The following is a 27,935-nucleotide window of genomic DNA, read 5'->3' on the forward strand; positions in this document are numbered from 1 at the left end:
ATCCTGTTCTATAGGGAGGTGCTATGCTAGTGACCGGTTAGGTCGGTGTTCCTGGTTAGAGGGGTTGGTATGTTATGTGATATGCTTGATCAGTTTATTGACTGTTACCTGTTATATGCCTGTATGTTATGTGCACATGGTTGTTTGGATTGGAGATGGGTTGAGGCGGGTCCTGCTTTGTGCTATAGGCCAAGATACCCTGGGCGGACCGGTTGTTCTGAAGGCCCAGCGAGCGGTCCGGATAGGCTGTAGGCCCAAGAGGGCGGACCAGACGTGCCGAGGCTCGGAGAGTAGACCAGATAGACTAAAGGCCCGGTGCGGGCGGACGAGTCACACTGTAGACTCAGAGAGTGGACCAGGTGGATTGAAGGCCCGGTGCGGACGGAGCAATCACACTGCAGACTCGATGTACCCGGCTAGACACAGAGGGTGGACTGAAGGCCGACACGGCGGGCCAGTCACACAGTAGACCCGATATGCATGGCTGCTCTATGTTATGTTATGTGTGTTATTCATGTTATGGGCCGGAAGGCAATATGTTCTGGATCGGAAGGTCGTAGCCTGGAAGGGCGTATAGGTGGTTGGTATTTTGGGGGTATCTCACTAAGCTTTCGGGCTTACAGTTATGGTTTTATGTTTTTCAGGTTCTTCAGGAGACCGTGGCAAGGCGAAGGCGTGATCGTACCGCTCCTCATGTTTTTGGTTGTGATGTGATTCTGGGAATACTTTAAATAATTTGTAATGAAAACCTTTTTGTAGTGATTTTAATGAAATCGGATTGTTTTTGAAAAATTTAAAAATTGGTTGTATTTTTCGGTTGTTACACCACAACAGAAACAACTGCAGGGGTAGCATCAGCGTGACCTGCCACAGTTTGCTGCCTCTTCGAAGACTCCTGCGATGTCTGACTTTTCTTCATCCCAATTTTTCTTTTCTCGCCACTCCTCTCTATCGGCTCGGGAGTGGTAGTTGCTTCCTCAAGGTCATCACTATGGTCGATTAAGGTTTTTCCTAAGCATTTGGCGCTGTCGTATGTATCCGGCCTCGCAGCTAAGACGTTTCCTTTTGTTGGCTGGGTCAGCCCCCAGATGAATCTCTCTATCTTCTTACTCTCCGGGGTAACCATTCCCGGGCAGAGTAGCGCCAAGTCATCGAACCTGGAAGTGTAAGCGAAAATATCGAAACCCTTCATCTTCAGGTTCCAGAGTTCGTGCTCTAATTTATGCATTTTGCCCTGAGGGCAGTACTCAGCCAGCAGAAGTTCCTTCATGGCTTCCCAACCCATGGCGTTGGCTACAGGTAAAGTTAGGGATTTGACTCAGCCGTTCCACCAAGTCAGGGCTTTCTTGATGAAGGTGCAGGCGGCGAACTTCACCTTATCAGATTCTGAACAGGCACAAATTTCAAAGATAGATTCGATTTTCTCGAACCATCGGGTGTGGGAAATGACACCCCCAGTGCCATCAAAGGACGTGGGTTTTGCATTCATGAAATCTTTATAGGAACCTCCTTTGCGGTGTCTCTGACTTCCTTCTTGGTTTTGAGGTTGGGGACCACCTTCTGAACCACCGGGGTTCCTTTGAGACATGGCAGCTGCCACCGCAGCAGTAACAGCTGCCTGGAATATTATAGGATCAAATTGGGGAGGAGGTGGTGGTGGAGGAGGATTGTTGTTGTTCTTTGAGCTGGGTCTCTTTCTTGGAGGCATATTGATCTAAAAATATCAGGAAAGAGAGGATCATAAGTCCTCAGAATTGAATCAAGAGATATGGAACATGGGATATCTCATTAAGACAGATATATGGTAATCTATTAAGCGATAAAGCAGGAATGAATTATCAAAATAGATAAACTATCGCTAAAGGAATGATAGAGGAGTAACGCTGGAATGAGGATTTCTATAACAGATTTGGTTCGAGAAATACTCCCATAGTATTTCATGATTCGCTGTGACCACGGCTCGTTGTTTGGGTATTGGGTAAGTTTTAGGCATGCCGCATGCCACAGTCACTCCCAATCACATGTTGTCCGTGTCTCAAATGAATATAGTTGGCCAGGCTATATTGATCCTAGACACGACTACATAACTGCCCATGTTTAACCGCAGCGTACAACACACATTTACTTATGTTTTGTTCTACTTGTAGTTACCGATCTCGATGGTTAGGTATACTTATATACTTTTTCAAAATACTTATATTTTAAAGTATACTTTTAGTTCAAAGCACTTAGGCCCCTTAGTGTTTATAGTCTTATACCATGTAAGGTCTGGTATACTAGTTCACTATAAACAAGGGCTCTAATACCAATCTGTCACACCCTGAAACCCATGGCGGAAACATTCCGGGGCAGAGGACGTCATGAATATCACAACCAATGTACATAGTAAGCATAGTAAACACAAAACTTTACATTACATAGATTCATTTACACTGTCTGAAAACTAGAGTTACGTGAGTTATACATATACATATCATATGAACAAAAGTAAAGTCGTGTCTTCTACGTACTCCGTCTTCACCAAAATGATCGCTGGGTACCTGTCTAATATGGACCTGAGAATACAAGCAGTTTGAAAATCAGCATAAAGCTGGTGAGTTCATAAGCGGTTTGTTTTCTGAAAATGAACATGTTTCTTTCCGGTTTTCTGAAAAAGTTACGAACCCAAGAAAATCGCATATTTTTTTAAAAGTAAAGTTTAGTTACCCATTTGTTCCCAGTTTGATTAAGAACAGTTTGTTATCTGATTTTTACACACTCTGATTAAGAACAAGTTCAGTTATCCCAAGAAAAACCCTTATTTTCCTAAAGTTATTAATATGAAAACCCTGTTTTATTGGTCCTTAACTTTCGTATCTAGGGGAGTACTATCTAGGACTTGACTAAGTTCTAATGATACCTATCTTTCACACTCGTATGTAGGGGGTGTTTTATTAAGGACAACACAAAAGTTCTATGATTTCTAACAGTAAATGTGTGAACAATCAATTGTGAAGTATAAAGTATAACACTATATAATAAGAATTGAAATTGGTTTGAAAAACAACTCTGCAAGTCAAACAATTTGTTAATATGTTTTCAATTCTTAAAAGTGTACGGATTATAAAACCATTCAAATGAAATAATGAATTAAAGTACAAGATATTTTTGTACTTTTTCTTGTATTTCCCCCCTGAAAACATTGAAAAACATTGAAAAAGGGCAGGGGTATGAACTCACCAGGTGAGAAAACGTGACGGATTGGATGCTAAGTGTTGGTTCGGGGCTTGATAACGTGCGAGGTTCTTATGTAATATTAAATGATACACAAATTTATCTAATTAGACTTTAAATCACTAATTAGATATGATTATACACTCCGAGACGCGAAAACACCTCAAATCAAGTGTTTGGAGTGACCCGGGTGACATCTATGGACATATATGGTTTGGACATGGAGTTTACTCTTCAAGGGTAAACTCCCAAGAGAGTTCACGGCCCTAAAGACCATATCCACATGAGTTTACATCCGTAAGCTCATGGGTGGTGCTTTTGGGTGCTAAATGGCCTTATATCATTTTAGAGGTGATGCTAGGTTTGGCTCTAGAGCATTGGAAAGGGATTAAACCACCATATGGACCACTTAAAGGAGTTAATGGCAGTAAACTAGGATTTTACGGCCGTAAGCTCCCCCATATCCATTCCTTATATGTTTTGGTGGTGTAAGGTCAATCACATGTGATTTAAACTCATTTTACAAGCCTTGGATGGAATTTAGGGCATCAATTGACCATGTTTTAGGAGTTTACGGTCCAGGAACCCATCCTTGGGGGGTTTACGGCTGTGAACTCCTAAGGGAGTTGTTTTCATCAATTTTAAGGCTTCTAATTCGATTGTGGTTGGTTCTAGACTTTAATCCAAGGCTATTGGTGTGTTTAAATGGCATTTTAACACTTTAAATTGAGTTTACTACCCATGATATAGAGTTTATGGCCCAAGCATGTTCTTGGGCAGTAAACTCATGTTTACTCCCCAAAATTTGAGTTTAAGGTGTTCTAAGTCCAATCCAATAAGTCCTTAAGCCATATCTAAGCTCCATAAGTGATTTGGGAGGGTTTTTAGGCTCTAAAACCCAACTTATATGTGTTCACGGCCCAAGAGCATTCCAGGGCCATAAACCCATGTTTATGGTCCTAAATCATAGATTGAACACGGATTTGGAAGCTAGAAAGGTTGTACATCAAGTTAGGAAGGTTACCTTGATGAAATGGGGCTTGAAATGAGTGATTTTGGATTAAAGACCTTTATTTGAGGAGAGAGGTTAGAGAGAGTAGTGAGAGAGTGTAAAACTTCAAAATGAAGTCTTTCGAGATTTAAATATGTTCTAAGTTTCGAACACGGTGAAATTCTACCCGATACTGACGTTAAACGAGGGTTTTGGTCGCACCCGATTAAGTTGTCGTAACCCGGCGGGATCGAATCTAAAAATTTTCAAATTAATAATTTGGGCCAATATCATGAGTTCCTAAGGGGTTTGGACACTCATGAGTTTTTAATAAACATATAAATTTAAATAACTTAGCCCAAAAACGAAATCGCAACGAATCGCTAAAGACGGGTTTTACGGACGAAATGGGTTATGGCGATGGACAAACTTCGGGTTGTCACAAATTCTCAATCTATCTCGGATTTACAAAATTGTGTCGAATTTGTCGCGCTCGAAAAGTAGAGACTAAGCTTCGTCCATAACTTTCGCATATGAGTTTCGTTTTTGACGTTATTTATATCCACGCGTAGGTAAAAATAAAATCTACAACTTTCTTTTTTACTCCGTCGGCTATTTCTTGACCGATCATAAATTTAACAGTAGGAGGTGATTACACTGTTAAAAGTCCGCGTAAAATTCATAACTTTTACATACAGACTCCGTTTTCATCTATCTTTTTGTCGTTGAGTTCCTATTAATGAGATATTAAATTCTCATTTAGGTCGCGTAAGCCAAAAACCGCTAAAACTAAAATTCGAGTTTCAGGCCATGCACCTCTATGCCAAATGTTAGCAAAATCATAACTTCCTCATACAAAGTCACATTTGGGCGTTCTTTTTATGGACACTCTCGGTTTTACATTTTCTACGACTTTTTTTTAGATCGCTAAGGCTAAAAGTCGCTCTATCGTGAATTCAATATTTACACTTCCCGGTACCGTGCCAGTTCCGTCTTTAAACTTCGACGGGTCATAACTTCTTCATTATAACTCGGATTTCGGCGCTCTTTATGTGTACGGAAACCTTGTAACATATACTAAAACATGGTTAATATTATTTATTCTAAATAATATTTTTCCCAAAAATGATTTTCGACCTCTATTATCTCTAAATTGACTAACCCAGATCTACGGGCGTTACAATTATCTCCCCTTAGGATGATTACGTCTCGAAATCATCAAAAAAAACAGGGCTCACATGATGACTCCATACGTTATATCTTCATCCTAGGTAATAACCATAACTTTGATGTTTTTTCAAACGAGTATCTAACTCTAAGATTTCCTGACTACAGGCGGTGCCCGATCTTGGACCCGTTCCCTATCTCACGTTGGAATCCCAATTATGACCTTCAAGTCACAATCTCGATCCTTACTGGAGAGTGCTTCTTCCTCTTAACAATCATAGGATAACTACCATGGACCGTTGTTTTGTATTGTAATGACCTAACACCGTATGTTGCAACGCTTAGACTCGGGTCTTTTAGAGTCGATTTTCCAGAACAGACTATACCTCCCTCCATGTTCTAATGTGATATAATTCATCTTCTAAGGTAGCATTCCTAGCTACAAGCAACTATCCAGATACCTCCACTGATCGCTTTGATTGTCTTTCACTTCAATCTTCTAGCTTAAGTCAGATACTACATCGGAATTGGTTCTCTGAACCATGTAACATACTCGTCTTAGTCGGACTCAATTTCCTATGACCACTAGGGTCAGAATAACAATCATCTTTTTAGTCATTACCAAAACGATGGTAACAACATACTTGAATAAAATGAAATCAATTACTAGTTTCTTGGTAACCTTGTGACTTTCCCTGATCCAAGTGTGAGTCCTGTGCTTCCGGTAGTATATGCGTCTACTACCTTTCATACCTACTCATACTCGTCCCAAGTATTGTCTCACAGTTTTCCAAGTCACCATGCAAGAAGATCACGTAACAGTTTAACACACCAGATAACAAAAGGAAGGCTTTATATTATTTCTAGAAACGATTACATAGGTGTTCAAGTTCATCCTAGACCGTGCCTCTATTAGGCTACCCCTACCATACTATTGGAATAGTGTCTAAGGCTGTAACTATATTTGGCATGTGTTTGTCCTGGTTGTGCATGGTCCTTTTGGGTTGCCTTCACCATAGCAACTTGATAGGATGATTTATAATGAGAGAAGAAATATTATTAACATATTATGAGAATAATATAAGGAATAATAATATTGTTATTTGATTAATATAAGTCATAAATTAATTAGGAATTAATTTGGTGACTTAAAGAGATTAATTAAATAAAGGGGCATAAACTGTCAATTGTATGATAGTTGTATTTTGGGCTGTGATTCCTTAGGAATAAGAGGGAGGACAATTTTAGGGTTTGGAAGAGCCTATAAATCGTCCAAGGCATATCAATAAGGATATTGGATTGCTTAGGGCCTAAGTTATCCAATTTGGGTTTTAAGGGTGAAACCCTAGGAAGCTCACTAGTATAAATAGACCCATAGGGTTGAGGAAATTGGCACACTTGGTATTGGAGTAACCCTGGCCGATTTCTCACCCTCCTTTCTCTCTCTATTATAATCCTCTTGCTAGTTGGTGTTTGTAAGCCATTAAAGGAGTGACAATTGTGACTCTAAGCTCCAAGGACAATAAGATTCAAGCAAGCAATTCAAGGTAATCCATCAGATCTGATTTCATGTGTTATAATTTGAATGTTTTCATTAGATCTATCAATCAAAGTATTGGATACATTGCATGTTCAATTAGAGAAACCTAGATCTAAGCATTAGGGTTTGTATGTGCACATAGGAATGTTCTTATGGCTCAAACCCATCAGTGGTATCAGAGCCTTGATTGGTTTCTATTGAATTGATGCATTGGTTGCTTGATTGTTGATTGCAAAAATCGTTTTTTGTCCTTCTGCCTGATGTACTCGGCGAGTACCACAGTGTACTCGGCGAGTAGGCCTCAACTCGGCGAGTCCATTGTGGTACTCGGCGAGTTCGAGCGTCAGAAGGAGCTAGTTTCGGGATATCTTGTTGTTTTTCTTATGGAAACTTGCCTTAATGTTCATGGGTCAAAAAAATCCGATTTTAAACATATATGTGAGTATATCCTTGACCTAACAAAATATATTTACCAATTAATTGAATAATAGTTTCCTTATATGATATTAATTGATTATTTTAATTAAATTGGTGAATTGTTTTGCAAGAAACATTTAAATAAATCAAATATGGATAATTATGAGATTAAATGGTTAATTTAAATTATTTGTTATTTGATCCCTTATGTTTTGAAAAGTTTAAAACTTGTCCTCAAGTTTTGACATTTATGTTTTGTGATTAAAAGTTTAATTTAGACAATTTAAATTTCAAACCCTAGAATTTTACAAGTTTAAAATTCAACCCTATACTAATATAATATTACAAGACTAATATATATATATATATATATATATATATATATATATATATGTATGTATGTATGTATAATTAAAATGCTAGTCTTACCGTTAGTAGGCCTCATTCACGAAGCCGGTCTATAAGGTGGGTATAAGGTTACCTATAAAATGGCGCTTAATGGGTGTACACTCACACCCACCGCTTGCTTGATCGGTGGAGGGTCGTTAGCCGAACGGGTAGGATAGAGCAACCCTATCTCCTCATTAAAAGTATAATATTAAAATACAAAGTAACTACATGTTTTTCAAATTCCCAATCCTAGTTACTTTAGGAAAAGTGAATTGATGCAAACCCATGAAATTACACTTTACACCCTTGCTATGAAGTTAGTGGAGCGTGTGTGGTTTACCAGCACACTAATTGGTTCTAAGCAAAGGTGGCAAAGGGTGATTCATTGTTTATCATAGTTCGGTGGAGCGTGTGTGGTTTACCGGCACATCGAATAGGTGATTGTAACAATGAAGGCACCGTGTAGATTTGCATGGTTATTCACACCCACTTTGTGATCCTCGGCATCCCAGTCACAAACGAGAGGGGCATATCGAGATTTAAACATGCCACTAAAAAGTTCAATGAATCTCATCGAAACCTAGGAATTCTCAATGTATTTAGAACTTAAGGTTATGTTTTCACGGTGGAGAATTAGTGAATCGTCATTCACTTACCTTCAAATTGTTTAAATGTTGGATTACGGCATCCCTTTTCTAATGTATAAATAATGTTTTTGGATCCTAGCCCTAAATTTTCATATTGGGTGATAATTAGGGATTCAATTCTAATCAAACTTTGTCCTTTCTATTTGTAGATGTCGAACATGAACAACGCTGCTGCTAGCTCATTCACGCTAATGAGCCTTTGCCAAAAGGTGAATTTCGGTGGAACAAACTTTAGCGAATGGATAAGATACATTCGCACGATTGCTCGCTATGAGGACAAGGAGTATGTCCTTGATGAGAAGCTCGAGCAGATCAATCCAGAAATCGCTACTCCGGATGAAATGGATGCTTTCGAGACTCATGAACGTGATGCAACGAAGGTTCGTTGCATCATGATAGCCACAATGAACGCCGGATTCCAAAAGTCCTATGAGGACATGTATCCGTACGAGATGCACCAAGACTTATTGGAGAGATACCATCAAAACGCGAGAAAGGAACGTTACGAGATCTTCACTAACATGATCACCACTAAAATGGGACATGGAGATTCTCTAACCGTACACTTGCAAAAGATGCAAAGGTATGTCGATCGTCTTCACAAGTTGAATGTCGACTTTGAAGAAGATTTGGCTATCGACATGGTACTTCATTCCTTGCCTCCGTGTTACAACCAATTTAGGATTACCTACCACATTAACAAGGAAGAGGTCACCCTAAGTAAACTCCAAGGTCTCCTAAGGGTTGCTAAGAGCAACCTCAAGGACAAGTCTGTTGCACCAACTACCAATCCACCCGCTGCTCCTGTTTTGGCTATTGGGCAGGGAAGGGCAAGAAGAGGAAGGCTCTGTCTAAGAGCCACCGCAAGGGAAAGTCCCGAGATGGTTCCTCTTCTAGTGGGACCAACGTTGATCTTGCTAAAACCAAACCTAACCCGAAGGAGGCAGAGTGCCACCATTGCCACAAAATAGGGCATTGGAAGAGAAGCTGCCTGGAATATCTGTAAGCCATCTAGGATGGAAAGATCAAGCCGTCTTTCGCAGGTATTTACACAATTAAATCTAGTGATTCATCTCATGCTATTTCTTGATACCGGGTGTGGTTACCACATTTGTTCTGAATTGCAGGGACTAAGAAGAAATAGTGATGTGGAGCATGGAAGAATAAATCTAATCATGGGGAACAGAAGATCGTCTCCTGTGACCAAGATTGGAGTGTATTCTTTAGTGCTTAGTAATGGATTAAGTTTAGATTTGAATAATTGTTGCTACTCGCCAGATATGGCAAGAAACAACATTTCATTTCATGGTTTGTTTAGACAAGGATTTAGATTTTCGTTTAATAATGAGAATGGTTCAATCTATGCTTATCTAAATGGTGTCTTATATTTTGAAGCAATACCGTGTAATGGAATTTATGAAACTGTTATGATTGTAGATGACCTAGGAAATGATGTTTTATGCATGGATTCTTCCAATAGTATGGATAAAGCATGTTTGTGGCATTGTCGTCTTGGACATGTCAACAAGAAGCGCATAGCCCAACTCCAAAAGGATGGAGTGTTGGAGTCATTCAACCTTAGGGAAGATGACATGTGTGAGTCTTGTTTGCTTGGAAAGATGACCAAGTCACCCTTCACTGGTACTTGTGAAAGGGGTGAGGGTTTATTGGATCTCATACATACCGATGTATGTGGACCCTTTAGATCCGCCACAAAGGATGCAAACCGCTTCTATGTGACTTTCACCGATGATTATAGTAGATATGGGTATGTTTACTTAATCAAGCAAAAGTCAGAAACGTTTGAAAAGTTCAAAGAATTCAAACATGAAGTGGAGAATCAATTGGGCAGGAAAATCAAGATGCTTCGATCCGATCGAGGAGGAGAGTACCTAAGTCTTGAATTCCACGACTATCTTAATGAATGCGGAATCATTTCGCAATTGACGCCACCTAGGACACTGCAGTTGAATGGTGTGGCAGAAAGGCGTAATCGAACCTTGTTGGACATGGTTCGTTCTATGATGAGTCGTGCTTCACTACCTATCTCATTCTGGGGGTATGCCTTAGATACTGCTGCCCATATCCTTAACCGAGTCCCTACAAAGAAGGTTGCCAAAACATCTCACGAGATATGGATAGGGAAAGCTCCCTCATTGGCACATATCAAGGTTTGGGGTTGCGAGGCTTTCGTAATATGAGATACTCACGACAAGCTCGAACCTCGTAGTGAGCGATGTATTTTCATCGTCTACCCGCAGAAATCCTTTGGATATCTCTTCTACAAACCGAATGACAATGTTGTCTTCGTTGGGAGAAGAGGGGTTTTCCGAGAGCGAGAAATCATAAGCCAAGGAGACAGTGGAAGGCAGATCGAGCTTGAAGAGATTCAAAAATCGAGTGATGAAGGAACCTCCACCGTTGGCGCTCAACCCGAGGAGGAAACTCCGGTTGAACCAATTGATGAGTCCTTACCTCTTAGACGTTACGAAAGAGTTAGAGTTCAACCCCAGTTTCATGGTTTTCATATTACTACCGAAGGGGACACGTATATTAGTGATGGTACACTAATAAATTTAGATGAACCTAATAGCTATAAGGAAGCCATGGCAGGCCCGGAGTCTACAAAATGGAAAGAGGCAATGGACAACAAGATTCAATCCATGTATGACAACCAAGTTTGGAATTTGGTTAATAACGTGCCCGGACGTAAGACCGTTGGGTGCAAATGGATCTTCAAGAAGAAGACCGACGTGGATGGAAATGTATAGTCATATAAGGCGCGATTGGTTGCGAAGGGCTTTACTCAAACTCGCAGAGTTAACTATGATGAGACCTTCTCAGCAGTTGCGAAAATAAAGTCTATTAGGCTGATGCTAGCCATTGCTGCATTTCATGATTATGAGATATGGCAAATGGATGTCAAGACCGCTCTCCTTAATGGGAAGTTGGTTGAGGATGTTTACATGGCTCAGCCAGAGGGTTTTGTCGATACGAAGCATCCTAATAGAGTGTGCAAGCTTGAGAAGTCCATTTATAGGCTTAAGCAAGCGTCTCGCAGATGGAATCTTTGCTTCGATGAAAAGTCAAAGAGTTTGGATTTGTACGAAGTGAAGATGAATCATGTGTATATGTCAAAGCCAGTGGGAGTATAGTTAGCTTCCTCGTTTTGTATGTCGATGACATACTACACATAGGAAACGACGTCCCGACACTACAGGAGGTTAAGTCCTGGCTCGGGAAGTGCTTTGCTATGAAGGACCTCAGAGAGGCTTCCTATATCTTGGGAATAAGGATAGTGAGAGAACGAAGTAAGAGACTAATAGGATTTAGTTAGAACACTTACTTAGATAAAGTACTAAAACGTTTTAGTATGGAAAATTCGAAGAAGCGAGAATTACCAATACAAAGTAATGCCAAGTTGAGTAAGACTCAAAGTCCGAGTACCGAAGCCGAGATAGCAGAAATGAGCCGAGTACCATACGCTTCCGCAGTTGGCTCAATCATGTATGCTATGACTTGTACTCGCCCTGATGTATCCTTTGCTTTGAGCATGGTCAGTAGATATCAAGGGAACCCTGGCAGAGCCCATTGGATTGCGGTCAAGAATATACATAAGCACCTTCGGAGGACGAAGGAATGGTTTTTAGTCCTCGGGGGGTGTGATGACTTAAAGGTGCGAGGGTATAGTGACGCCAGCTTCCAGACAGATAGGGACAACTACCGTTCACAGTTGGGCTGGGTCTTTACCCTTAATGGAGGAGCAGTAACTTGGAAAAGTTCCAAGCAGGAAACCGTAGCTAATTCAACGTGCGAATCAGAGTACATTGCAACGAGCGAAGCGTCGAAGGAGGCAGTATGGTTGAAGAACTTCATTGGTGACCTTGGAGTTGTACCTGCCATAAAGGAGCCTATGGAAATTTTCTGTGATAAAGAAGGGGCGGTTGCCTTGACCAAGGAACCGAGGGATAATGGTAGATCTCGTCATATCGACAGAAAATATCACTTTATTAGACATCGAGTAGAAGAAGGACAAATCGTGGTTAAGAGGATATCATCAGAAGATAACCAAGCAGATCCGCTTACGAAGGGACTGAGTAGGGTTAAGCATTTGCAGCATGCTAGGAGTATTAGGCTGAAGGATGATATTAGTTTAGATTAGATAGTTTTAGAAACTTGTAATAGATAATTGTGATTGAAATTTGATGATTAAATAAAGGAGTATTATTTATGAGTAAAGTTACTGTCATATGTTAATTGTTTAACAATTGTTTCCCTTTGCATGTTTTGACTTCCTGAATAATTGAGTTATTAAGAATAATCGAATTATTCAAATGGTCCACAATTGTTCATATGTTGGATGTAGATATGAAAGAAGATTGTCATGAATTGGTGTGTAGATTGTCTAAATGGTATTAGACATAGCAAAGGTTTGCTACAACGTTCATGAGTGCTTACGAACTAGTTTTGATAATTGGAACAAACCCGCACTTGCTGGAATCACTTTAAGGTGTATATATATATATATATATATATATATATATATATATATATATATATATATATATTCTAAGTGATCGCAAGATGATAATGTCATATGGTCTTAAAACCTAGATATATGGTTTATTATTTGCTAATTGGTTGTACATTGATGATGCGAAACTGCATCAGTAAATTGATGTTATAAAACACATTGTTGTGTATAATTGGTTAGTGAATAAGTAAATGCATATAAGTCGAATTTTATCTGTTACTTTTATCCTAAGAGGGTAAAAGCGATATCTCAGCCACTCGATGATTTGATTTGACTTATGTGTCGGGCCCGGTCAGAACTAAATTGATGTGTTCGATTAAGTTCTATGTCGAATAAATCTGAGATCGAGAAACTAAACGCTAGACAATGATTATGTATGCGTGATGTCTGAACAGAGGAGTATACGATCCCTTATCTAAAGGACAGGACTGATAGGATCAGAGTTTGACTGCGTCTTTGAGAGCTACGATTGCGAATCAGACTGTGCTTGTATATATATTTACTAGACTTATCCACATGGGATACTGTTGGAATAGTGTCTAAGGCTGTAACTATATTTGGCAAGTGTTTGACCCGGTTGTGCATGGTCCTGTTGGGTTGCCTTCACCATAGCAACTTGACAGGATGAATTATAATGAGAGAAGAAATATTATTAATATGTTATGAGAATAATATAAGGAATAATAATATTGTTATTTGATTAATATAAGTCATAAATTAATTAGGAATTAATTTGGTGGCTTAAAGAGATTAATTAAATAAAGGGGCATAAACTATCAATTGTATGATAGTTGTATTTTGGGTTGTGATTCCTTATGAATAAGAGGGTGGACGATTTTAGGGTTTGGAAGAGCCTAGAAATCGTCCAAGGCTTATCAATAAGGATATTGGATTGCTTAGGGCCTAAGTTATCCAATTAGGGTTTTAAGGGTGAAACCCTAGGAAGCTCACTAGTATAAATAGACCCATAGGGTTGAGGAAATTGGCACACTTGGTATTGGAGTAACCCTGGCCAATTTCTCACCCTCCTTTCTCTCTCTATTATCATCATCTTGCTAGTTGGTGTTTGTAAACCATTAGAGGAGTGACAATTGTGACTCTAAGCTCCAAGGACAAGAAGATTCAAACAAGCAATTCAAGGTAATCCATCAGATCTGATTTCATGTGTTATAAATTGAATGTTTTCATTAGATCTATCAATCAAAGTCTTGGATACATTGCATGTTCAATTAGAGAAACCTAGATCAAAGCATTAGGGTTTGTATGTGCACATAGGAATGTTCTTATGGATCAAACCCATCACATACTATGGTTACTTCATAGCTTGATCTCCAGAGATCAATCCTCACTTTTGATTACCTTGTCAGCTGCTTTATCAAGGATGCTAGTTGGCTTTGGAGGTGCATTCGCTCTTACTGCATCATGTTTTTTCGGGCATTCCCACGTAAATGTCCTTCTTTGTTACATCCGTAGCACACCCTCCTGTTGGACATGCACTTGTCGGTGTAATGCCCTGTCCTTCCACATTTGTAGCAAGTCACCTCTTCATCGCATCTCTCATAGTGCTTCAACGGTACATTTGGTGTTGTCGCACTCAGCGGAAAATATTTCTTGAAGTGTGCCTCTCCACTACACTTAAGGCAAACTTCCTCCTTGGTTGAGCATTTATGGGCATAAAGACCAATCTTCCCGCATTTGAAGTAGGTCACTTCCTTAGGGCATCTCCTGTTACACCATTTTGCTTCACCTCTTCCTTCTCCAGACTGTGAGAATAAGCTTTTCCTGTTGGACCTTGAAGATCCCTCAAATTTCCTCTTCTTGCCAATCTTAACCCTGATGGCTGCCTCAAGAGTAGGTGCCTGGCGTATTGGCATCGTAACTTTGTCCTTACTTTGTCGCAGTAAGCGCCTTGTTTCTCCCATATGTTGATCCAACATCGTATACACCATTTCCTGTACTTCTGCCATCGTGATTAGCTCAGGTGCAACTGCTAATTCCGGTGCATGCTCAATCACTAGTGGCTTAGGCTGCGAGTTACTATCTCCGAATCCACATTGAGTGTTCATCATGATGATCTATGCATCGAATTTAGATGTCCGGTGTAGAGTGAGAAGAATTTAGATAGAGAATATTTTAATTATGATCGACGTATAATTCTCCCTATCACATCGAAAAGTTATATGCCAGTTCTAATATCGTAATTAAACATTTAGAAACCCGAACACATAAAGTTTCAGATCCGGTCGGCAACAGACCATATATCCGATCGAACTATATCATAAATCATTATTTAGCATGTAAAAGCATTTTAGGCATCGTTGCTAAAATAAGCTAGTGCTTGTGTCTATTCAGGTGTATTACCTAACTCTATTAGACACACTCCTGACAATTATTGCTTATCATTCTAAGTTTAAGTTTAGAAATCCTACAAATTTCTAGTTCGCTTAAACTAATGCTCTGATACCAACTGTGACATCCCCATTTTCACGGCTAGAAAAAACTGATTATGTTTATACTTTATAAAAATCAGAGTATCTCTTTTAATGAAAATGTTGCGTAATTTGTTCCCAGTAAAACATGATAAATACGTTATCAAAGCATTTCCGAAGAAAAGTATTTTTATTCATTTTAAAACATTTGGGATGTCATTGTCAATACAAAAACATAAGCATAAAGAGAACTTACATTCATTATCACTAGTGATCTATGTCTCCTTAATCTCTCAGTATAATGTGACTTCATATCAACACCTGTGATATAAATAAACTGAGTGGGTCAGGTTGGGAATCCTGGAGAGTACATAGGGTTTTCAATCAACAATAATATAATTATTATGTTTAATCGTCAAACAGTTAACCCAATTACCCATCCCCATTGTCTTCTTTACTCTTAAGTGTCTACCCTAAGAATCAGCTACTCCTCGTTAATTCATTCCTAAGGATCATCCTAAAGAATCAGCTACTCCCCATTATCTTCTTTACTCTTAAGGGTCTACCCTAAGAATCAGCCACCCGATAATATTCACACATAGCACGTAGTTTATATAAAATACTTCTTATCTATGTGTAAGATGAAAGTAACTATGCCCTCACTTGATACGGTGGTGATTCCGAACTCAGACAGCACTTCGTTATCTCAAAACAATTTTCATCGACAAAACCTAGTATCAATACCACTAGGGTTTAGTTTTAACGTTAACCGCGACTAATTAACAGTCTAAGTATTATTACTATTATATAAGCGTTAAATAACACTCAATATAACTCATAATAATAGCCCAAATAATTATTTTAAGATCCTAATAATGTTACTATAATTAAATAAAAGGTATATTAAATATAGTATAGGCGTAACTCACTTACAACGGGTTTTTATTAAAAAGCGGGCTTCGCTGGAGCAGCATTTCCGAGCCGAAAGCTTTTCTTCTCGGAGCCGATGGGTGCTCCGGGGCTTTCTTCTCGTGCTAGGGAGGCTAGAGAGAAGTTAGAGAGAGAAAGAGAGGCTTATGGTGTGAAGAAATTATGAAGAGTTCATCTCTTATTTATAGGAATTTTATAGTAAAGTAGTCTCCAAGCATCGTTCGTATCTTTCGCGTATGAGCTCCGTTTTCTATGTTCTTTATATACACGCATTGGTATTTACAAGTACTACAACTGTCATTTAGACTTCATCGGCTAATTCTCCTTCTATCTCATATTTACAAAAACTATATCGAATTCGTTGCGCTCGAAGAGTAGAGACTAAGCTTCGTCCATAACTTTCGCATATGATCTCTGTTTTTGTCGATATTTATATCCACGCATTGGTATTTACATGTACTACAACTTTCATTTAGACCTAGTTGGCTAATTCTCAATCTATCTCGGATTTACAAAACTGTGTCGAATTTGCCGCGCTCGAAAAGTAGAGACTAAGCTTTGTCCATAACTTTCGAATACGAGGTTCATTTTTGACGTTATTTATATCCACGCGTAGGTAATAATAAAATCTATGACTTTCCTTTTTACTCCGTCGGCTAATTCTTGACCGATCTTAAATTTAACAGTAGGAGGTTATTACACTATTAAATGTCCGCGTAAAATTCATAACTTTTACACACGGACTCCGTTTTCGTCTGTCTTTTTGTTGTTGAGTTCCTATTAATGAGATATTAAATTCTCATTTAGGTCGCGTAAGCCAAAAACCGCTCGAACTAAAATTTGAGTTTCGGGCGATGCACCGCTATGCCAAAACTTAGAAAAATCATACTTCCTCATACGAAGTCAGATTCGCGCGTTCTTTTTATGGACACTCCCGGTTTAACATTTCTACGAATTTTGTTTAGATCGCTAAGGCTAAAAGTCGCTCTATCGTAAATTCACTATTTCCACTTCCCGGTGTCGTGCAGGTTCCGTCGCGAAACTTCGACGGGTCAAAACTTCTTCGTTATAACTCGGATTTCGGCGCTCTTTATATGCACGGAAACCTTGTAAAATATACTACAACTTGGTTAAGATTATTTATTCTAAATAATATTTTGCCGAAAAGTCGTTTTCGACCTCTATTATCTCTAAATTGACTAGCCCGGATCTACGGGCGTTACAGATTGCTTGAAGATTCGAGAATCTAACACCAGTGTGATGGAATTTGTGTAAGCAATCTATGATTGGAGTAGAAGGAAGTGTCATAATATCAAGGAAGATGAGAGAAAAAAGGGGTTTGATCTTTTGGTGGAATGAGTGAAAATAAGTGAAGTGTGAGAAATGAGGGTGGGTGTTCCAGCTCTTAGAATCTGGGAATGGATGGAAAATGAGGAGAAAGTAAAAAGAAGTGACTAGGTATGGTGGGGAGGGGTGTGGGTTGGTCATAGAGTGGGTATGGGTGGTTGCTTGTGTCATAAACTAAAAAAAAGTCAACACTCCACCTCTTGTACTTTACCCACTCTTCTTGGATAAGATTTATCTCCCAAAACATGATTAATTAATAAATATGGGGCCTTATATATTAAAATAAACTTTTGGCTGAAAATCCCGCGTTAAAATGATGAAAAACGGGCTAAAAATGCTAAAAATATTGAAAAATGGGTAAAAATTGTCAATTTCCGAGATTCTGGGTCGGAGGTTCGGTCCCAGCCCTTAGAATCTAAAGTAGATGGGGGAACCGAGAGTAGGGTTCAGTCTTGGAAGAGGAACCGAGAGAAGGGGAAGGAGAACTGAAGGTACGAAGGAGGGAAACGAGCAGGAGGCGAGGCTCGGTCCTAGGCAAGGTTTCGGTTCTCAGGAGGTTTTGGTCCTAAGAGGTTCGGCTCCTAAGAGGTGTTTCGGCTCCTTAAGGCTGTTTTTCATGTAGACTTCCATTTTCGAGCTGTTTTTGACCCAGTTAAGGGTCAGGATGACCCGAATGATTATAAAAAGTTATGGGAACTTTTGAGAGAGATTTGGGAGAGATTTTAAATAGAGAGAGATAGAGTGAAAACGATTGAGAGAGGTTTCGTTTGTGACATTTTTAAGGGTCCGACACACTCCCGATTAGTATGCAACATTGTTTTATCGGTTTGGTTCATTACTTATCACGGTTTTAGGTTAAGGAAATCTAGATATACGGACTTTTCAATTGATGATTTCTCATTAGAATAGCGAGTTGTACAGTAATTACATAGCGTAAACCCTAGTATACATGGGTTAACTGAGTTGACCGGTTTGACTTGTTGATTTTGTTTGAATTTGACTTGACCAGAATTTGACGTGACCAGAATTTGACGGTTGTCACATCATCCCCGCGTTAGAAGGAATTGTTGGATTAATGTCTAAGTCCATAACTATAATTGGTAAGACTTGACCCGACCCGGCATGGTCCATTTGGGTTGCATACCATCATGCACTTGGATAGACTATAATGAGAGAAATAAGACACTTATGGTTATTAATATATTATAAGTTCTAGTATATTAATAATAAGAATAATAATATTATTTAATTAGTATTGATCAAGAATTAATCTAGGATTAATTAAGTGATCAAAAGAAGGCTAATTAAATATATGGGTTGATTGTGTAAATCATCCATACTTGTATAGTGGGCTAATGCTCCATGGATAATCAAGTTGGGCTAAAACCCATAGGATGGTCCATGGATGCTCCATGGTGTATTTGTACCCATGGATCATGGAAATGAAAGGCCATGTCAATTAGGGTTTACATGGTGTAACCCTAACTATATAAGCATCTTATTCTTGACCAAATCGGCCACTAGTGTGTGAAAAGAAAGGGCTATCCGATTTCATGAGTTGTAGAATTCTCTCAAGCTATTCTAAGTGTTTTGGTGATTGTGATTCCACTTGAGGCTTCCACACTATTGGGGCTAAGCTCTTAAAGCTTGAAAACATCAAGCTACATCAAAAGGTATGTATTCTATCTTGTTACATTCATTGATTTGTATGCTAGATTAGGATAATACCTTGGAAGTTCTTATTTGCATGTATAATAGAGAAAACATAGATCCAAGGTATTTAGGGTTGCATGTACACTTGGGAAGTGTTAGAATGCTCAAAACCCAACAGGAATTTCTTCCCGAAATTTGTATTTTGGCTGGGATTTCAAGAGTTCGGGAAGAGATGTGGGTATTTTATTTTCATTTGGTCCTCGCATTCCTAGGTGAACTTAGGACCTCGCTTTGAATTCGAATGAACCTTCACAATGGAAATACAACTTTGCTTTGTTCTTTTGATCTCCCGATCCATGATTTCAACTGGTTCTTCCACGAAATGGAGACTCTCATTAACTTCAATTTCATCGAGGGGTATCACGAGAGTCTTGTCGGACAGACACTTCTTTAGGTTTGAGACGTGAAAGGTAGGATGTACTTGCTTTAGTTCGTGTGGTAATCGGAGTTTGTACGCCACTAGGCCAATCCTGGCAAGGATTTCAAATGGTCCGATGTACCTTGGGTTTAGTTTCCCACGTTTACTGAAACGTATCATTCCTTTCCAAGGGGAAACTTTCAGTAGTACCCGTAACCCGATCACCAACCTGGAATTCCAAGGGTTTGCGTCATTTGTCTGCATAACTCTTTTGTCGATCGCGAGACGCTTTCAGTCTTTCTCGAATTTGGACTATCTTTTCCATGGTCTCCCTTATGATTTCAGGACTTGTGAGGGTGCTATTAGGGACTTGCCCCCTAGCTAGCTGTGTGTCCCCCACTTCTTCCCAACACAGGGGTGATCGGCACTTGCGACCATAAAGAGCTTCGAACGGAGCGACTTTGATGCTAGCGTGATAGCTGTTATTGTAGGAGAATTCGATAAGTGGTAAATGGGTATCCCGTGCTTTACCAAAATCTATCACACAGGGTCTCAACATGTCTTCTAGCGTCTGTATGGTTTGCTCACTCTGTCCATCGGTTTGGGGGTGGTAAGCTGTCCTCATGTCCAGCCTCGTTCCCAAGGATTTCTAAAGTGATTGCCAAAATCACGAGGTAAATCGAGTATCCCGATCTGAGATAATGGAGCTTGGTACCCAATGCAATCTCACGATTTCCTTGATGTATAACTTTGTCAGTCTCTCCATCTTGTCAGTCTCTTTCATTGGTAGAAAGTATACTGACTTGGTCAGTCTGTCGACGATCACCCATATGGTATCAAGTCCGCCTGATGTCTTAGGCAGCTTGGTTATGAAGTCCATGGTTATTCGTTCCCACTTCCATTCCGGTATATCATTGAAGAGAATTGTAATCGAGATTTAGAATGCAATCATGATTGCATGAATGAAAAGTAAGAACACAGAAAGTAAATATTAATCAGATCTTATATTGATGAAGAACTGATTACAAAATAAGCAGAGAAAAATTGCGAATGATTAATGAATCACTCGTGTATTCGGTATCTGTACCTCTAACCTCAGTCCCTATTTATAGGCAACCTGAGTGTACAAAAAATATACTAAGTCCTGAACTATACGCTTCGCACAAATGAAGACTTACTAAAATAACAAACATGCGAAACTAAAGAAACAGACATTTCGACTTTTACAACATCTAGTCTCTACAATCTCCCCCTTTGTAAACAGTCGAAACTATTCAGTTTGTGAGATGCTGAATAGCTGAGTGCATTGTTCTTCTAATTTCTGAACACCAAGTGATTATCTTTTTAAGCTCTTTACTGTCTCCATCGTTGTTCTTCGTGCAATTATTCATACGAACAATGAAATTCGTATATTGCGAAGTGGTGTATCTTTCAATCTCTGAGACTTTAAACAAAAACTTCTTGGGCTTCCCCTTTGTATCTTTTCCTGTGAAAACCATGCCAAAAGGTTTAAGGCATATTTCTCCATCCGCATACTTCTTTAACTCCGTTTGAGGCAAGGTTGATTCCCAAGAAACTGTAACTTTTCTTCCAATACCTGATGCAAGTTCTTCATCAGTCAATGCCAAGCAATCATAGTAGTTATCTATGAATATCTTGATGTGTCCGAAACCGAATCTGAACACATCAGTATCATAACCTTTCAACTTGTTTTCTTCCATGTCTTTAAGAATAAATGCCACTTGAATGAGATCATTTAGATTCATCAAGGGAAAATCAGCTATGGTAAAATCAAATGCCTTGTTGTCTGCACGAACCACAAAATATCGAAAGTTTTGAAGCATGTTCTCGAACATAACATCCTTCTTAATTGTCAGAACTTTCTTGATTTTCATTAAAGACCAAACCTCCTCTTGATCCTTCGCAAGTACAGCATGAAATCTGATCTTCAAGTAAGTGTATTCATTAGCATTTTCAAAATTTTCACTTATCTTGTACTGCGCCGTAATAAACATCATTTCGTTTATTGGAAAATCAAGTTGGCTTATGTCTGAGTTTGTAACATCATAACTCCTTCTAGGTTTTTTCTCAAACTCGTACAAATGAGTCCCCAAAAGTTTAGATTCAATGGTTTCATATGAGTACAACTTCACAGGATCACCCTTGTTCATTGTTGGTGGGTCATTTATCCTTTGCCTCATAATACTCTGTACTTGTCTTAATCTTTCCATTTCAGCTTCTGCCTCTGCTTTCTTTTCTTCTTTTGATTTTTCATAGGCTACCCCTTTTCCTTTTCCAATATCCTCAGTTTGAGGTTTCGCACTTGAACTTCCTCCTTCTTTTGAACCAATTGTAATTCCTTTGGTAATTGGTTTTGTTGTAGTTACTGTTGAAGAAATTGGCTTTGTGAGCACTGGCAAAGATGTTTTAAGTTGGGTAGAAATAAGCTTTCCTACTGTTTTCGCATCTTCTTCTTTCTTTCCATTTCTTTCTCCCCTTTGCACCCCTATGAAAGCAGGTGGGGCATTCTTCGGTAATATGGAAGTAAAGCTCGTGATGGGAGCCAATGCCTTCTGAATAGCTTGCTCCAAAGTGTTGACTTTAAGAGTTACGAATTCAGGAGTAAGGATGGTTTGGTGAGAAGATTGCGAAACAAAAGTTTTTAATTCAGTCACCAACTGAATTAGTTTATCAAACTGCTCCTTATTTTCCTTATGTTTGGCTTCGATAATTTGAGCAGATGGTTGATAATCAGTGACAATTTTGATAAGAGCTTCAGCAACCACATCAACCCTCTTTTGCACCTCCAAATTTTGAGAATTAATATCTTTAAGCTCTTTTACAATCTCCTGCTTTAACTCTTCAACTTTAAAATTAACATCTTCTCGAACCTTTTTGACATCCTGTACAAAAAGAACATGGCGTTCTTTTGTAACATTTTTCAATTCATTAACAACACCATCAAATGATTTTCCTTGAGCTTGAATGCGAAGCTCATTGTTCTTGTCAGAATGATCAACTTTGTCAGTTATTCATTTCTCAGCAGCTTTAGTCATTGACTCAACCTCTAAACTCGAAATGGAAGACTTAGTGCCTGAATCAGCTTGTGATTGAATAATAGCATTTAACTTTTGATTCAGGATTTTGAATTGATTTCCTGACATAAGCATATGATCAGGTATCTCCTCCTCCTCTGAATCGAAATGTAAAGCCTCAAATGTCCCTCCAAAACCGCCTCCTTCGGTTTCTTCATCAGACATAGCTTGCGAAGGTTGTGGAGTTTCAGGTTATTGTGATGGAAATAATGTGGTAAATGGATGTTTTAAAGGATGATCAAATATGGATGATGTGGTTGTGCTTGTATTTGGAAGAGAAAATGGTGGTAATGAAACAGATAAAGTTTCCGATGAGATGGGTAATGATGCAGATAAGATGATTGGCATTGTAGTGTCGACACTCGTGATAGGTGCCCCCGTATCGGATACGTTGACAACCATATCCAAAGTAGGTACCTCCTCAGAAACTGAATTGGTATTGACTACTTCGAGTGGAATGGTGGTTGAAGTGGAAATTTGCGAAGTGATAGGAAGAGAAACATTTACCACTGTGGAGATAGAAACAGGTGGAGTCTCTGGAACAACTTCCTCTTTTGATGATTCATTGTGAATAATCATCTTTCGTTTCTTGTGGAGCTTTTGAGTAATATGCTTCACAACTTCTTGAGCTCTTCTTCTTTTTGAACTAGGAGAAACAGGAGCTGGAACTTCTCTAAACACAACCCCCATACTACTCACCTCTGTTTTGTGAATAGTAGGAGAAGTAGTCGTCATATGGGATGACTTGCGAAACTTCTTTAATACCCCTGATTTTGTTGGTATACTCTCCTTCTTTGTTTTGGGAGAAAGCTCATCTTTCTCAACCCCTTCAGCCTTGGACACTTTGGAAGATTCATGTTTGTCTTTCTTTTGAGTTTTCTTCTTTTTCTTTGAGGACTCGGCACTGACTTCAAGCAACACTCCTGTTCGCATATTAGGATCAAACGTTTTCATTTAGCGAACTAACACCTTGTGAGTAGAGGATACCTTGTGAAGCATTGCATCAGGAATTCTTGCAACACTTGTGAAGATATTTTCATCATCTTCAACAACTTTTGGAAAATGGTATAAAGAAAATTCTGCAACTTCTCCTTCTTCAGGAACTTGAATGCCTTCTTTTAAGTATATCTTTTCCAAAATCAAACTCCATTACCTTGCACAAGAAATCCCTTTATCAACACTAGTGTTTTCTAAGCTTTTGTTAAACTCCTTCCAAGCTGAGTTACATAATCGACACTTAAGTCATAGTAAAGACCCATAATCATTGCATAAACCTCCATTCGTCCCCTGTTTAGACCGACACTCCTTCCAGTCAAACATCTTAGAAAGATACCAAATAAGAAGTTCCAAATACATGCTAAACTGGATTTCCTGAAATCACTTATCTTTTCAAGAATGGGTTGATGTCCCATCTCATTGAACATGAAGATAATCTGTGAATTGGTGGGTTTAAAGAACGGTGGGTTATGAGGAATGTTCAGGAAGTCAATGAACATGTTCTTGGTAAGACGAACCCTTTTGTTATTCACCAAATTGAAAGTGATAACATCAGTTGCATAGTTGTATGACGCAGTTGATGCCACCATTGACAACCAGTTCATAGGAACAGGAAAAGAATTGAACATAGCAGTTGATAAGGGTGACCTTTTCAGTGCAACAATCAACATCTTCATTTCTTCTGGGTAGGATGAAACATTAGGATCAACTTGGTAGTTTGTGCTTTGAATCTTCATAAGAGACTGTGAAACAACTTTGTTGGTGTTGGATTGAGTAGCAGCCATTGTTAGGGTTTGAAGAAGATGAAGAACAGAGAATTTGGGAATTTTTGTGTTTAATCGTGTAACCGTATAACACACTCTTGAACCACCTTTTATATGTAACCCTAATTGATTTGAATTTGAAGCGGGATGCATTTAATGATATCTGACGTGTCACCTTGAAAATCGGACCATTACTGTGAAAAGTTAGTCATGTTTCAAAAAGCAGCTGTCACGTCGCCTAGAAAACCGGGCAGAATACCATACATCACGTATACACAGCCTTTCAATAATCCCTTTATTGAATTGCAACCATTAGAACCCTTCACATGGAGGCAAGGCTCTTTCACTTTTGGGATGAAAAGCGAAGTGATATGCCAGACTTGCGAAATCTTCAGCCTAAGTTGGTATTACTTAGAACCTCAAGGATTTCGTGAGTGCAGTATTCCAAAGAAATAAGATAAGAAGCAAGTAAAAAAAATTGTAGAATTCTGTGATGTCAAAAATGCAATTTGACACGAAGGCAGTTAAACCCCGGGCAAAGGTTGCTTCATTAATCATCAAGAGAGATGATCAAAAGCTTGTGTATGTTCCCGTGAATTACAATCGAATACTTTTTGATAAGTATCAAAGGACTTCTTTTAAAGGCTTATTATGGTGGTTTGCGAATTTCGTTACATATCATCCAAAACATAAAGTGAGTAATTGTAACCGAAATTTCGTTACATATCATTCAAATAAAACTCACACGGAAATCATATGCATAAAAAAATTATGTATTGGATCTTGTTGGGTAACAAACATCGTGGGTTGCGAATGTTTGATCAAGACCATGCATGCGAATTGAATATGATTTGAAGTTTCGAATTTTGGTACTGAAACAAAAGTTTCGTCAATATTTGGAACAATGTTCCCCGACAATTCCTTAAGTTGTAAGATGTTTGGGTTCCACCTTTATCACGGACTCATGATGTCAGATCATTAACACATAATTTTTGTATATCTAGGTTTCGATGGGTTTGATCAGAGACCTCTTGGACATACGTCTTTGTGTGTGATTTGTGTTAAGAATTTTGTGATGAAAAAGATTGGTTATAAGATCGAATGTACCTCTGTTATTTGTGGACCAAACAGAAAACTCTTTACTCATATGAGAAGAGTAAGGTAGCTCTTTTTACTAATGCGAATATAAGCCTAATTGGGAAGAAATTTTCATGAGATAATTTCATTAAGGCTTTCGTTTCTCACACATAGAGTCATATGAGGCTTGGGTCAACATGCTGCAATATGCTTCTAGGGACATCCTAACTAGTACAAAGTTGAAAGAAATGATACCTTCCCATAGAAACATATAAGCATGACCTCTTCGCATTTTGCTCTTGACTAAAACTAAAAAACACACAAAACTTAAAGAACAAAGTTAAAAAAAATATTTTTGTGGTTTTTGAAGTTTTTCGAAAATAAAAACATAAGAAAATAAAATCTTTTTGGATTTTTGGATTTTCGAAAATAAGAACAAAACAAAAGAAAATATTTTTGATTTTTCAAGTTTTTCGCAAAGAAAAAAAAATTAAATTGAACCTTAGTTAGCAGATTTGTGAATGTGAAGCAATGCGAAGCCTCTTAACGTACATTAACTTCTGAATGATTTTGACTCAGAGCTGCTGAATGGACCTTTCATTCTTGAGTTATTGATTTTGAAACTGAATTCACATCGATCATCCCCAAACCTGCTAAAATTCTTACAAATGATTTTTCATCAAGAGGTTTAGTAAAAATATCAGCAAGTTGTTCAGTGGTTTTAACAAAATGTATTTCAATATTCCCATCTTCCACATGATCTTTGATAAAATGATATCGAACAGCTATGTGTTTTGTCTTTGAGTGTTGTCCTGGATTATGACAAATGCAAATTGCACTTTGAGAATCACAATACAAGGTAATCTCTTTCATATTTATCGCATAATCACGAAGTTGACTCTGAATCCAAATGATTTGCAAAGTGCAAGCAGCAGCTGAAATGTATTCAGCCTCAGCAGTTGACATAGCATCACAAGTTTGCTTCTTCGACTGCCAACTCACCAATTTTCCATCCAATAGTTGAGACCCACCACTTGTACTTTTTCTATCCAAACTACATCCTCCTAGATCAGAATCTGAAAAAGCTTCAATGAAGAATCCAAATTTTGAAGGATACCAAAGTCCTAACGAAATTGTCCCCTTAAGATAGCGAAAAATATTTTTCACTGTAGTTAAATGAGGTTCTCTGGGATTAGCTTGATACCTAGCACAATTACATACATAAAACATAATATTAGGTCTACTTGCAGTTAAGTACAACAAAGACCCTATCATGCTTCGATAAAAGAGTTAAATCAACTGCAGGAGTATCTAATGAAGGAGTTAGTCTTGTTCCCACTGCCATAGGTACTCTCAGCTTCGTGCTGTTAGTCATTCGAAACTTTTCAAACAGATTCTTTGTGTATTTTTCTTGATTGATTAAAATTCCATCCCTGTTCTGTCTTATATTTAAACCAAGAAAATTATTAATTTTTCCCATCATACTCATTTCAAATTGACTCTTCATTAGATTTTCAAATTCAATTTACAATGCTAGGTTAGTTGAGCCAAAAATAATATCATCAACACAAATTTGAACAACCATGAGATGATTCCCAACTTTCTTGCGAAATAATGTGGGGTCAACTGATCCTTGTTTAAATTTAGATTGTTTCAAAAAATTTGTAAGTGTTGCGTACCAGGCTCTTGGTGCTTGTTTTAACCCATACACTTCTTTGTCTAGGATGTAGACATGATCGGGATGTTCCTCATTTATAAATCCTGGCGGTTGTTCAACATAAACTGTTTCTTCTAGTTCTCCATTTAAGAATGCACACTTAACATCCATTTGAAAAACGTCAAAGTCTTTGTGAGCTGCATAAGCTAAAAATATGCAAACTGCTTCGAGTCTTGCAACAGGAGCAAATGTTTCTTCATAGTTTATTCCTTCTTGTTGCGAATGGCCTTTAACAACTAGTCTAGCTTTATTTCGAATAATATTGCCATCTTTGTCGGTTTTATTTTTAAAAATTCATTTTAATCCGACAATTGAAACATCAGAAGGTTTAGGAATTAATCTCCAAACCTTATTTCGTTCAAATCCAGCCAGTTCAGATTGCATAGCAACAACCCAATCTGAGTGTTCCATAGCATCCTTTACTGTCTTTGGCTATATTTTCGAAATAAAAACATTAAACATACACAATTCTTGGTTCGCATTCAGTACCTCATTTTTCGCACGAATTTGAGCTCTTGTCAACACACCATCTTGTGGATTCCTAATCACCTATTCTTCGGGATGATTCCTTGTCCATTTCTCAAGTTATGGATAATCAGGATTAAATTCC

This window comes from Lactuca sativa, chromosome 1 (genome assembly GCF_002870075.4).
Source record: "Lactuca sativa cultivar Salinas chromosome 1, Lsat_Salinas_v11, whole genome shotgun sequence".
In the NCBI taxonomy this organism is placed as follows: Eukaryota; Viridiplantae; Streptophyta; class Magnoliopsida; order Asterales; family Asteraceae; genus Lactuca; species Lactuca sativa.